General features: G+C 39.3%; 1 protein-coding gene and 1 pseudogene across 1 annotated transcript in view; one reads left to right on the top strand and one right to left on the bottom strand.

Annotated features, from left to right (window-relative positions):
- Positions 1–4,186: 4,186 nt before the first annotated feature.
- LOC112485912 lies at positions 4,187–4,305 on the bottom strand (annotated as a pseudogene).
- A 1,885-nt stretch (positions 4,306–6,190) lies between these two features.
- LPAR3 (lysophosphatidic acid receptor 3) overlaps positions 6,191–8,210 on the top strand; it is a 74,216-nt gene continuing 72,196 nt past the window's right edge. Inside the window, exon 1 of the mRNA XM_006919367.2 lies at positions 6,191–6,392. The gene's annotated coding sequence lies outside the window, so the exon portion shown is untranslated. The remainder of the gene's footprint in view (positions 6,393–8,210) is intronic.

Here is an 8,210-nt window from a genome sequence, read left to right as displayed (position 1 = left end):
GCTCAAATTCTCCTCCATCAGGAAAACTTATCTAGTCTTCAGGGAGGGTGGTCTAGTGCTTCATCTGTTTTCTTCTAGGTGTTTGTTTATGGGAAAATAAAGTTTATATCCAGCTTCCTTCAGCATTTAGCCCTTTGAAGCTCAAAAGAACTCACCTTTTGGAAATCACAAACCTTAGTGTTTAGATAATTTTTTTTTTTTCCTCTGCTATGAGTTTAAGAAAATCTGCTTAGTAACCTAGGAGCTGAGAACTGATTTTATTCTTTTGTTGTTGTTTTTTTTCCCCTTAAAGAATGGTTGATTGTTTTGTGTCTTCCGTTATTAAATGCTCCCAGAAACAATGAATGATGAGGGGTCAGAGGGGCAAAATAAGCAAAGGTAGTAAAAGAAAACTTTGATTATCTCCAAATGCAATTTTGTCACAGTCGTAAAGGAAATGAAATAATTGCTAAAATAGAGCCTGCTTGGAGGAGGAGAGATTTAAGCATTATTATCCTAAGTGAATGTCATGGTTTCCTTGATGGTGATAGATTACCATTTCCCATCCCATGAACGCCAAGATTCTCTGTAAAAGTTTTGTGTAAATCATTTATAACGCTACCTTCCTAGCTTTTGCTTGGGACATTTCCTTTGAGAAATACGAATGTTTGCCAGTGGTAACTCACTAGCCAAGCTAACAGGTGTGAGAAATCAATATTCAAGTGAATTCATGTGAAAATGAGTCAAGCAGAAAATGAGAACTAAAAGCTAATCCTCTCCACCTGGATTCTGGTTTCTTGGACCACATAAAATTAAACAAACCCTCAAATCTCAATTTCATTGTATATATTTTTCTTTATCTGTAATTATTTACATTTGAAAAGTCACATGATCTGAATGGCTAGTCATAGTTCACTGTTTAAAATATTATTTTTGGAAAATTTGGGTTATAAATGTTATACATGTTTATTAAAGAAAATTTTAAAAATGTGAAAAAGTATATAAAAATCTATAGTTAACATAAAGAGGTATTTACGGTATTTTTCTATCATATAAACACATGTTTAAAAAAGGGAAACAGATTTAGTTATATAATTTTGTGTTCTACTTTTTATAAAAATTTAATATGAAATGATGAATATGTTTCTACGTCATCATACATTCTTTGAAAACATGATTATTAAGGCTGCATAACATTAATCCTATGGCTGCAGGATAACATTTGGTCAATTTCCTATTGGATTTTTAGGTTAGACTTATAGATTGTTTTTAACATTTCAGTTGTTTAAATAATACTGAAATGTCGATATTTGTACTTAAAATCTATATGTGCCTCTAATGTCATCTTTAGAATTACTTTCTAGATGTGAATTTACTGAGTCAAGTGGTATAAACATTTTTAAGGTTCTTGATATATATTATAGTACATTATACCCGAGATCTCATAAATTGTAAGGTGCACCATTGTTATGTAAAACTAAGGAAGAAAATGATGCAAATTAAACATAATGCTTTGTCATCAGGTATACCTTTTATTTCATAATTATTGAAAGAGTTTTCTAGATTTATTTAAGCATACAATCAACTTGTATTTTATTCTGTGTATCCATAGAAGCAAAACCACTGCTAAGGTATTCACTCCTAAACTTCTTCATTCTTTGAAGTCTCTTTTTGACTGTGTGATCCTTGGCCTGAGTGGCACCAGGAGCATTTGAATGCAACGCAACATTAGAGACCTCCTATTAGATGCTAATTCACAGAATCGAAAATGTCTGTAGGCATTTTATTTTTTTTAATTAATTAATTAATCTTTTATGGGGACATTGTTTAATGAAATCCAATAAGTTTCAGCTGTACATTTTAACAGTAAAATATATATATATTTACACTGTGTGTTCACCTCCTATCGTTAGATTTCTTTCTGTCACCACATACTTGACCTCTTTAAGCAAACAATCATCTTATATTTTATTCTTGTGTACCCGTAGGAGAAGCAAAACCCTGGCTAAAGTATTCACTCCTAAACTTCCTCATTCTTTGGAATCACTTTCTGACAGTGTGATCCTTGGTCTGAGTGCCACCAGGAGCATTTGAATGAAGCATTTTTTTTAAAACGTGTGGTTCTCGCTCCAGGATTTTCTTCTAACAGCCGACATCCGTTCTTCTAAATTTGATGCGTATGGGCAGGCAATGACTACTAAATCACAACTGCTGCCTGGCTGACAGTGATTATAAAACACATCTCAATTTAGAGATATTAACATGTGAGAAAAGCTATTTCTGAATATGAATGAAATATGCTATATTTCAAAGAATCCACCGGAAAAGTTTAACCAATGTGTATTCCCACCAGCACTACATGAAGTTACCAATTTTCCTTAAACCTTAGTCAATTTAGGGAATTTCTATAATCAAAAACTTTCCAATTTGATAGCTGACAAGTAGTATCTCATTTTAATTTATATTTATTTTACTATTAGATCAGCTGAAATTTATTTTCATATATTTTTGGTCATTTGTATTTCTTCTTTTGCCAATTGTTCATATACTTGACTTTTTTTCTGTTTTGATGTTAATCTTTTAACTGTTAAGAGTTCTCTATATGCCTCTTAATAAATGATGTAGGAAGGATGTTCATTTTTTATCTATAATATGTTGCAGTTTTCTCCCCTAGTTTTTAGTTTGATTTTTAAATTTAAATTTACAGGATTCTTTTTATTACATGCAGAAGTATCTAATTTGCATGCAGTCAAGTGAATTAATATTTTCGTGATTTCTTCCCTTGCTCTTATGTTTAAAACGTCCCTCTCAGACGTGAAATGAAATAAATACTAATCTTTATTTTTTCTAAATGTTTTATGTTTTTTTCTCTTTTTAAAAAAATTAACTCTTTAATGCATATGAAAATTACTTTGGTAAGTATCTAACCTTATTTCTCCCCAAAAGTCAATGAATTGTATCAAGTCTTCCCTTTCCTACTGGTTTAAGCTGCCAACTTCTTAAAATATAGACATTTTTATGCTTCCTGTGATTTGTATATGGGATAGCTGTTGTGGTCTGATATTTTGTCTCTCAAGTTGTGCACCAGTGTCATATAATTTTAATTATTAATTAAATTCACCATATAATTTATCAACCCAACTAAAACGTTTTTGCAAGTGAATTATGCCTGGATGACAGGCACAAATCTGGGTCCTGGGGTACCCTAGTTATTATGGTTTTATAATGAATTTTCATATCTGCTAGAACAAGTGTCCCATTATGGCTTTTATTTTCAAAATTGGTCACTCTTCTCAAGCACAAAAATATGCAGAATCAAGTAGTGAGAAAATGAATATCTAAGTAGTATTTTTGAATAATTCACATACATCATTAATTGCTCAATTAAAAAAATTAAGTTAATTTTGATTTTGTTGTTATTTGTTAACTCTGTGACTATTGCTTTCCACTTGAAGTTACATGCAGTTGAGAGACACTCTGCAGGGCCATTGACCTGGCTCATGCCACCTCTCTCTTCCTTTGGTTTCTATAGAGTTAACCTTTTGCTTAGTCTTTCCTCAGAACCTTCTAGCTAACTGTTATTTCAGGTACCATTACATCTCTTAATAGCTGCCATTCCACTTTCTTACCCTATTCACCTGCTGGAGGCATCCTCATTGCTAATTAGTACAGATGAACAATATGTAACAGAGATTCAGTTCAGACACTTCTCAAAGTTAAGAATACAAAATCTATGAATTCCTGCCTGTATGATCAGAGGTCTAAGCCAAGTTTGACAGAGGAACATGGGCCTTTTGCCATAAAACCAGAAAGAAAGAGATCTTGCCCGGGTCCCACATTGCTTCTTGCTATGGCAGAAGGCGGGCCTGTTTAAATTTAATTTGTTTATTTATTTTGCAGCATTTATTCTCTGCAAAGTAAAATGCTGGCTGACATAGGTTCTCCAAGGCCATCACAATTCCTTTCCATCAAGCACTGTGGAATGCCCCCTTTCACTCCTTATAGAAACAATGTTATAAATCTTGTGTCTCCAGGAATACAAAACACAATACTTTGTATACAGGAAGCTGATTTGCAAATGATTGTTGAAAAAGTTTTAAATGACTTTACAGTCAGTGTCCTTTAAGACAAAGTATACCTTTGAGCTTTTTGTTTACCATTTTTTATATTAATTTAATTTTTAATTTTTTTAAATTTATTTTTTTTACGTCTATAGCATCTGGTATTCCTAGGTGGTCTCCTATCCAAGTACTAACCAGGCCTGACCCTGTTTAACTCCTGAGATCAGATGAGATCTGGCACGTTCAGGGTGACATGGCCATAGACTGATACTAATTTTAATCTGGTTTTACTAACAAAAACACTTTGGTAGAAGAGTGAGACACCACAGACCCTACAAAGACTTAAAGAAGGTTCTGGTGGATAATCCTAGAGCTTTTTTCTAAAAAACTAAGATTTGGGGTCACAGCTTTATTTTAGTTGTCCTTTGCCTCTTGTCCTTTTTGTCCTGTCCCAGCCTGTAAGTCTACAGATAGGTGTTCTCCCTGACTTTCCCTTCTGCATCTTTTTCCTTAATCACTTTCTTGCCTTCTACTCAGATCTAATCCACATTTTAATAAAAACCATCTAGCTAGAATGTCTTTTTCTTTTTGCAACACAGCTCACCACATACCTTTCTCCTCTCTCTCTCTCTCTAGAATTCGTATGTTAAAAGTAATCACGTCTGGCTTAACAGACTCCCTGTTCTACTTTGCAATGCTCAAGTTCAGGAAATTCCCAAGTTTCAACATAATGCGTTTCCAAAGTTCTTTGCTAATAAGTTGTTTGGGACTTGGAACAAATTTTTCCAGCAAAAGATAGCTGTAACTGGTGTTTACAGTTCCTAGTCCAGCCTACAACAATTTACTCATTGAACATACTATACATTTGCTGAGTCAAGCATTTGCTAAGTGCTGGTGTTTGAGAATTTTTGTGTTCATCAGATTGCCCTTCGGTGCTCTGCTGTTTAGATTGGGCATGTTCACTCCCCTGACCTCCTTCTCATAAATCATCTGCAAGGTTTTTGCTTGTTCCTGTAAACAAGGTCTTTCTTTAGCGCTATCTTTGCACGTTGTAGCCCTCTCTACACAGTTCATCTGTAATACATCACAGTAATTTTCTGAACGCCCAGGTGAAGCAATGATGATTTGTACCCGTTGATCAAAATTTAGCCACATCTCTGTGAAGATTTGAGGCATGCCATGGACTATGGGATGCGATCCATTGCATAAGGAATAAAACACGATCTTCAGAGACAGCAGAATTTCTTGGGTGGTGGGGGGCAGGTTATCTTTCAGGTTGTTTCCTGGAATATGGTTCCTGGTTGGCATACTGAAAGGACCAATATTGACACTGAATGAACAATGAATGAATGAATGAATGAAAACGTACAAATGATTGGCAAAGGGCTACAGGCAGTCACCTGGGCACATGCTCTCAGTATTTCCCAAGGTTTTGAAGCATGAGTAGGAACCTCATATTACACTATTTCCCTCCTGTGAGGTCACCAGAAAGGCCCAACTTTTAGCACATCTGCGACCTCGTTTTGCTTTGTAGAGTTCAGAGAGAACAAAGTCATGACGTTGTTTTACTGGGCATTTTTCTTCTTTACCAAAAGTGGGTCAGTGGAGGCTTTGTATATCAGCTTTGAAAAACAAAGTAACCAGGACTATTTACCCCAGGAGGCTAAGAAGCCTCTCACAAGAACTTTAAATATATTTTGTTTCCTCTTTCGATAAAAAACGTGCCTAGCACGGACCATCCTTGGACTCGGGGCTGCCTGTACTCTTGGGTAGCTTTGGGGTTTGAGTTTTAAAACCAGCTTCTGGCCTGACAGTGAGCCTGCTTCCCACTGCTGTTGGGGATGCGCCAGTGTGGGGTGCACATCCCTGCAACCGCTTCAAGCAAATCTCTCCCCACTAAGCGAGGAGAGAGGGACAGAAGAACAGCGCTCCGGAGCTCCGATGTATGGACTGTGGTTGCTAGCAGTCCCTCGTTGGGCTCTCTCTTCTCCTGGGGGCCAGTCACTCTCCTGGCGACCAGTCCCAGGTACGAGAGCATCTGCAGAAGAGCCCGATCCGTGCCTCGCCGGTGGGGGGCGCTCTCCCGTGGGAACGGTCGGACGCCTTGGGCGGGGACGCGGCCCCTCCGCCCCCTCGGCGCCACCCCTCGCTCCGCCAAACTTTCCTTGGGTTCCGGGCGCGTCTCAGCGGCTGCTGGAAAGGAGGCGCACCCTGGTCGCCTGCGTGTCCTCTGCTGCTTGTCGCGCCCAGCGGTAGCCCGGCACTGGTCGCCCCGTCGCGCACTGCCCGAGGGCATGCGGCAGCCGCGGGGGTTCCCGCTCCCGGGCTCGGTGGCGCGGGCGAGCGTGAGCGGTGAGTGGGACGCTGGGCGCGGGGAGGGTTCCCGGAGCCGTGGGCGGCCGGGGCGCGCGTGGGGAGGCCGGGGCGCAAGGGCCGCCGCCGGGCCCAGCTTTTCAGAGTTGCCTGTCATCGGGCCCGGGTCCCAAACCCACTCCAAGCACCTGGGATAGGACTCTCCGGGCGGTGTGTGGCGCATCTTGCCCTTTCTCACTTTTTCTAGGAGTTAAAAGCAATCGGGATGCCAAAGCCGCGGTGCGTCCGCCCCTGCTGTGGCTGGGCACAGGGCTTAGAGAGCAAGGCTCCGCTCTGCTTTTGCGCAGGTGCTTCTTTTCCAAGCTTCGTCTTATAGCCGTCGATGCGGAGCCGAGGTTCTCCCGCTGAGCATAGGCATATAAAATTTTTCAGCCTCCACTAACGCCTGGTACGATGATGTGTCAGGGAACAGCTCGAACCACGCAAGGCATCTTTGTTCGGGAACTAGTTATTATTAACTAGTAACACTGTTGGGGGGTTGTGCTTTCTGAGTAAATGAAGGTCCCTGCAGCAGACAAAAGTGCTTTGTTCCGTTGCAGTGTTACTTTATTGCTTTCCCTCAGCAAGTTGCGACTACCCAGAATTGCTTAGAAATTTCTCAAGCATGTAATTTGAGGAGTGACTGTGAATATTTGAAACAATTTAATCTTATTCGGGTAATCATTAAAACGGCCCTGAAAAGCATTTGTAGGTCAATTTTTAAGTGAGTAATTTCCACGAAATGTTTCCCCCGTAATTTGTTATTGCCATTGTAACACATTTTCCTCCTCCTTTGCTGCTCAGAGTATTACCTGCGCTTGGAATCTTAATGTAGAAGTTAAGGGCCGCTTAGTTTCTCACTCCGTGTGTGTGTGTGTGTGTGTGCGCGCGCGCGTGTGTTTTAAGTTGGAAAATAAAGTAAATGTCAGTTACAAACAGATAATACCTTTACAAGTAGGTTATTATTCCATGCACTGTAAGGCATTTCATCAATGCATGGACTTTTGTATTGCTAAGGAGAGTTGTTGGGTTTTCTGGTGAAATATCTACCAATAGTTGCTAAGCCTGCTTCCAGTGAGACACTGGATCCACTTTTGTGTGGTTTAAGTCCAGGCAGTAGAATTTTCCTTTTTTCCCCAACCAGAAGTGATACAGTTGGAAACACACAACCTTGGCTCTGTTAACACCGTGCTTGTCTAAACAAACTGGGAGACCAGCGAGCAGACCCTGCCAGTGAAGCTTATGTGTTTGAGATAAGCTTCCAGAGTTGTCTTTTGTGCCTTGAGACTGTATGAACCCAGTCAGTATCCAGACCCAGTTACTGGACATCTAACCTTCTGGACATAACTTAATTGCTTGTCACTCTCATATAACTAGGAACATAGAACATTTGGCTACATATTTCTTGCTTTCTTTTTTCATCTGTAAAATTTAAAACTTGTAGCTTTAACTACAAATGACACACCCTCTTTTCTAAATCTGACAAATGCATAAATCAAATACCAGACTCCTTCTATGAGATCAGATTTATTTTAGATATCTGGCTGTTTTATAAGATGTTTTATAGAACAGATCTGTATGTTTTCTATGAATGAAGACTGACATGAAAACATTAAAATGTGTGATTTTTTTCATGTATGTTCATCAGAACTTTTTGAAAGTCTACAACATGTTCATTCTCATTATTCCCAAACACGCACACACAGAGGAACAAAATGCATAGACAGCACTGTAGCCAGGCAGCAGCCAATGCACACACTCTCAGAGTCATGCACACATGCCTGAGGCTGGGCGGTTCTCTCCCAGGGTCACCCTTTC

The sequence above is a fragment of the Pteropus alecto genome, unplaced genomic scaffold (assembly GCF_000325575.1).
Source record: "Pteropus alecto unplaced genomic scaffold, ASM32557v1 scaffold25, whole genome shotgun sequence".
Classification (NCBI taxonomy): Eukaryota; Metazoa; Chordata; class Mammalia; order Chiroptera; family Pteropodidae; genus Pteropus; species Pteropus alecto.
The sequence above is the reverse complement of the archived record's forward strand: the minus strand, read 5'-3'. Positions and strand labels throughout refer to the sequence as shown.